The 6,000-nt window shown below is 33.9% G+C and overlaps 1 protein-coding gene across 1 annotated transcript in view; it reads right to left on the bottom strand.

Annotated features, from left to right (window-relative positions):
• Positions 1 to 3,663: 3,663 nt before the first annotated feature.
• LOC111504026 (calcitonin gene-related peptide type 1 receptor) overlaps positions 3,664 to 6,000 on the bottom strand; it is a 117,498-nt gene continuing 115,161 nt past the window's right edge. Inside the window, exon 10 of the mRNA XM_074173377.1 lies at positions 3,664 to 5,675. The gene's annotated coding sequence lies outside the window, so the exon portion shown is untranslated. The remainder of the gene's footprint in view (positions 5,676 to 6,000) is intronic.

Raw genomic sequence — 6,000 nt, 5'->3', positions numbered from 1 at the left:
CGAAAATAATACACAGCAAACGCTATTATGACATTTGACTGACTTCAAATAATAGGTTTGACTGAATACGTGGTTAAATTGTCGTTCAAATCCCCACGAAATCTAGCAGAATGCATGAATAGAGGCGTCCATTAAATTAATTTAGATAGAGTAAATACCTATCTGTTTAATTTTTTGAGTATGCAAGGCAACGAATGAAGTGTACAGTGGGAAAAACAAATAAAAATCTTCATGGAGACATGAAAATAATCTCCCCAGCTCTAATGAATGACTGTTCAAGGATTTGTCTAATGATATACATGGTTCGACAATCACAAATAGCACTGTATTTTTTGAAGAAATAGTGTGTCATTATCAGCATGTATTCAATTATTGAATCCTCTGGGAGTTTTTCCATTCCATGAATAAAATAAGTTGAGATAAAAAATTACAACTGGGAGAATCTAAAATTTTTTCGTCGTTATCATCTACATTGATACAATCAAGAAAAAAAAATGTCTTCAGTTTTTGAAATCATCCACAAAGAGGAACACGGGTTTAGGAGAAAATCCAAAGAAGGCGCGTATATGTTGTCCAACAACGCATTTAGTCAAGCTAGCGTAGAGATACGAAACATATGGAAACCTCTTATCAAGCGAAAAACGACCAACTCCCGCCAAACGGCCATCTCCCGCTAAAACCAATGAAGCGGAAAGATAGGTGAAAGGTGAAAGCACCAGAATGACAAAAAAATAGTCAGATCTCGGAGGAATAAGTCCAGTTATCACCCGAAGACGATTGTGGATATCAGCAATCGAAACGTCGTGACGTAACGTGGTTTGAAATCTTTTAATTTTTATTTTTATTTTTCATTTTTGTTAAAAAAATTTTTTAATTTTTCAGTTTTTATTAATATTTCAATTTTTTATTTTCTGGTTGTAGCTTGTATTTTATTTCCTTGTAATCTCAGTTTTTTGTTTAAATAAAATTGTTATTTTCGGTTAATCTTCTTATTTTTTTTCAGGGATTTCAAATCAATTTATATTATATCAGACAATGGAAGTCCGAACTGATGATATACATCAATCAGTACATGTTTCGAACCTAGATAGGTTCATCATCAGCTAATATTCAAAATTATGGAGGAGAAATTCATAACTTCATATTTCTCCTTTCTTCTACTATATAAAAAATATTTCTTATTATCAATATGTCATCGTGACTATTTGTTTCATTAGTAATATTAATTAATTTTCTTTTCTCCGTTATAAAATGAATTATTTTCTTCTCCATAATTTTAAATATTAGCTGATAATGAACCTATATAGGTTCGAAACATGTACTGATTGATGGTTTCACCGCTGTAATATCTGATAGCCACATCAAATTGTGAAGACGACTTTGAGTTTTTATTCTTCGAAAATCTACTGCACTCCACTTTGAGATATAATGGACTTCTATCAGAGGTTAAATCCTTATGGCGCTCTAAGAGCGGTGTCTGTCCGGAAACAGGGATTCACGTTGGATTTAAATCGCTGGGGATTAAATTAATTTGGAAAACCGTTCTCAGGAAGTTTATTCCACATCTAATATGTACCGCTCTTGGTGGAATCTAATGTGCCAAGTCACTTCAACACTTTCCGCGAAAGTATCTATAAAAGACAGACAAATCTTCAACCTTTCGACGATGTTCCAGACTATCAAAGTTGCGAGTGATGTTCGTGTCTCGAATCAGGCGGATGGCTCTGTTCTGAATGCTTTGAACGCTGCTTTGAACACTGTTCCGGTTCGGAACAGTGTTCAAAGCAGCTTTAGGGAATGCTTAGGGATGGAGCTCCATATATGAGGACAATACTCCAAAGACGGTTCGATTAGAGCTTTATAAAGCTCTCAAAAATTCAGAACAATGTTTCAAGCTTTTGAGAAGCAGCTTCTGCAATTCCACAAACATGATTGTGCCGAAACTTATTGGTGTCCACTTCAATCCCCAAAAAACTTATCGAAGCAGAAAGCAGAGTTGTCTGTCCTGACATTATTATATCCAGTTCGGAAATATTCATCTTTTTGATGAAAACTGATGCATGGTTTTCATGGCATTGAGTTGCACCTGCTTACTTTCTCCCCAATTTCAAATTACCTCTAGATCCTCATTAAGATATGCAACCTCCTGCTCTGGTGAAGATATACATCCCCAACCGATGTCCTGGAATTCAAATCAAATGAGGAGACAAGTGTGCTGTCGTGAGCATGATTCATTTTTTTTTCCAATGAGTCGTTGATATACAATAAAAAGAGAGTTGGAGCCAATATGGATCCCTGAGAAGCACCAGCGGTGATGGTTGATGTTGAAGCCTTTCAAATATTTGAGAATATGGTGGTTTACAACTTTCTCCATGATTTTTCATGTCTCTGATAGCAAAACGACTGGTCTATAGTTATTTGGAAGATTTTCCTTGACCTTCTTGGGGATACGCTGAACGCAGGCAATATTCCAACAAGAAGGAAAAAACAAGTTGAAAAGCTTGCAAAACGCTGCTGCGAGTTCATTGTGGCACTTTTCAAGTACCATGATGATTATATAAAATCTCTTGGAGCATTTTCAATGTACTTTGCTGATTATTTTGAGTCAATCATTCACAAGCCTCAGTAATGGTGCAGAGTTCGAAAATATCCAATTCTCAACGATTTTCATGGTACAAAATAAACCTCGATTCAACAGAATATGTTTCTGTCAAAATCTGAATAAGCAATTACATAATAATTAATCAATTTGGCACAGCTTTTCAGGAAATATCAAGCCTTTATTGTAACTAATGAACAATTAGGAAAGCGTGAAAGAAGACTCGAAGGGCGTGATTTTATGAAAATTCGTTTTCGTTTATAATCTGACTTTCAATAGGCGTACAAATTTAGTTACAAAATTCCAAGAACAATGGCCTCGTGCAGTCAATTCATTATAGCTTTCATGCTACATCCAAAGTTTGTAGCAAATCCTTTGTACGTTATGTTGTGCAGCTCGAGCGGAATTGAAATTCTGTTTCAGAAGTCCACATTGCGAAGGAAATATTTCACGATCGTAAAGTGACATTTAATATAGTTACTCTTATATATGATTTCAATATTAACACTTGTTCACAAAAAGAATTTGAAGCTTTAATAACTTCTAATTATTATATGCGAGCGCTTTCGATAGCAGGCTCTATCATCTTCATGGCTCTACTCAAACTGAACGTTTTATCTTCTTTGATACGTTTAGAACGCGTTAGAGCAGGTATTTGTCCTTTCCTTTCATCCCGATATCTCTTTAAATTTGCCTGTACTTTAACATTTTCAATCTGACCTCTGGAAGCGACGCCAGTCGCTGTTGAGACATTGAAAGAAGGCCCATTTTCTAATTATGTTGACGTCATTATGAATTGATTTATCTGAGGAGTCTATATCCGAACTGAGCAATGTTATGATGGTGTATAATGTCCAGATATTTTTATGCCTGCCAAATCATTGTTATGCACTGAAAAAAAGAGCAGGCCTGGTATTGAGCCTTGATGTACGCCAGACGAAAAGGGTTTGTTTCGTTTCAACAAGAAAAGCAATGATTCCGTTAACTCTTACGATATTAGATGCTAACAGGTATTGCTATGCTATTTTTGGTTTTTATTTTGATAAATAAAACAACATTTGATGTTCATAGCCTTTTAATGAGACAACTACACATAGTATTTAAACAAGAACTTAAACCTAGTGTTTTCATCATGTGATGAGGAGTATAAGCGTCTTGAGTCTCCCATTTGAATTTATCTCTGAATATCGTATTTCTATGACTAGTCTTAATTGATGCGTGGTTATCTACAAACATTGCATAGCAATGGGATCCCTGAACAAAGTTACCTCGACAATATTGCTTTACTAGTACCACAAATGATTTGTGATGGTAGTAGATTATTAATTTTTTTATATGCTTTTTGGTTCGTTTTATAATAAATACTCTCTTAAATCACCAATTGCGATCACTCAGAGAAGAATTAGATCTACAGTTACACTTCAAATTTTTCCCTTAAATGGTTGACTATATAGAGGTGGCAACTCGAATTTACTGAATATTGATTGTTTCATGGTGGTCCATTTGAGGTATTTTATTATTCGTGCATTTCTATACATTTTACGTTTTTTTCAGGTGTTTTCATCATGGTACTGGAGAACCATAAAATAGATATTCATTGAAAAAACGCTGTACATCGTTTTACCAGTTTATTAGCGTTCCTGAATATATTACTTCATAACGAACATTTTAAATGTGAATTAAATTATTGATTTTTGAAGTATGAATTGTTTTGAAACATTATTTAAATATTTTGGGCTATGATTTTAACATCCCTATTGAAAACGTTTTAAATGGAAAAATCAAAGACTAATTTAACTGAAATGATAACAAAATATAGTATATTATGATGTAAACTTGATGTATTGAAATAAGTTTCATAGGAAGATTGCAAAACCAAATACAAGAAAACTACTTACTTATCATTCTGCATATCAAGAACATAATTTTCCAATTTTTTTCAGCCAAAGAACCACTTGTGTTAATCTTAACAGAATGTGTACCTATAACTTTATAATCAGCTATCAAATCACTATCATTTTGTTCACGTCGACCTTGTTCCTATTTGCATTATCTAGGAGATGAAAAAAATGATTTTGAGGTTCCAAGAGGAAAAAATCATTCGCAAATAGTTCAAGAAATATGCTGACACCCCCTCGGAGGGGTGCGTCCGACGACCCTTATTTAGATAGGGCAAAAATTTTCTTTCAACAGAGTTGTAAAGGTATTCGGAAGACCTTTGAAACAACGTGCCACTCGACCTACTTTCCCTATCTAAATAAGGGTCGTCGGACGCACCCCTCCGAGGGGGTGCGTACTACAAAAAATCTGATAAGTCTGAAAGGTGTCCCCCTTCAATTAGAAATCGACGTGTCCGAGCTTTTTTAAAAATCCTACTTTTTATATTCAAAAAACGGCTCTGTTAAGTTTTCGTTGTTACACACTGTATAAACGATGCATATGGGATGTCGAGGTAACGTTGATTCTTCAATAATAGGTATTTTCTAAAATAAAAATTCGATTTAAAAAAATAGTTCTACAGTATTTTTGATATATTTTTGAACTACTTTGTGCTTCAAGGGATTGCAGACAGTTTTTTGTTCACACACATACAATTTACATGGATATAACGAGAGCACCGTACTGTGCTGAAATACATGCTACATTTAAAATACAGTGAGACATATCAAAAAAATAGAGATATAGAAGTGTCTTCTTTGAGTCATCCCTTTGTTAGATTCTTGTGCTTCACCCTGTTTGCAAATGTTTACCCTGTATGAAATATTTTGAAATTTTTATTCAATACTTTGAAATATCAGTTGTTCATGTAGTACTCAAAATATTTTTATTGATTTTACTCGAATTCTGTGATGAAACAAGCCAAAAGAAAATGACTGTACATTGAAAAACAATAGTGGATATACCTGAAAACTTTTGGATGGAGAAAAAAGTTCACATATATCAGACAGTTAAAAATGAATTGAAATAGTACCACAAGAACAAATACCACAACAAAATTCAGATGAAATATTCAACCTATCGGTAGAAAAAACTATGAAACGTGTGAAAACAGCTCTTCAAATTATTCAGGGTACACCTGAAAAAAAAAAAACAATTTGAAATTCTTGGAAAATAAAGTGGTTTTAAGGAATCTTCAATATGATTTTTTTTATTGAATGCTTCTAGTGAAGTTTGTTGCAGATTCCAATTCTATGCAGATCATTATTCAATAATCAAAAGTTAGGCTAACATAGGCTGGTGAAATCATATACTCGTATTTCAAACAGCTGTTTACGTACGGAGTGTATCAAAGATGCGTGGCTGGACGCTAGTTGCTTCCCTCGCATAAATATTGAGAGAGCTATGGAAGTTATGTCATAAAAACAATTACCAACATACCGGGTATTCGATAAACGTGTGAC

Source organism: Leptinotarsa decemlineata, unplaced genomic scaffold, assembly GCF_025532065.1.
Source record: "Leptinotarsa decemlineata unplaced genomic scaffold, Ldec_3_MD MMD2_tig00000232_RagTag_RagTag, whole genome shotgun sequence".
Taxonomy (NCBI): Eukaryota; Metazoa; Arthropoda; class Insecta; order Coleoptera; family Chrysomelidae; genus Leptinotarsa; species Leptinotarsa decemlineata.
This window is presented reverse-complemented; position numbering and strand designations above follow the sequence as displayed.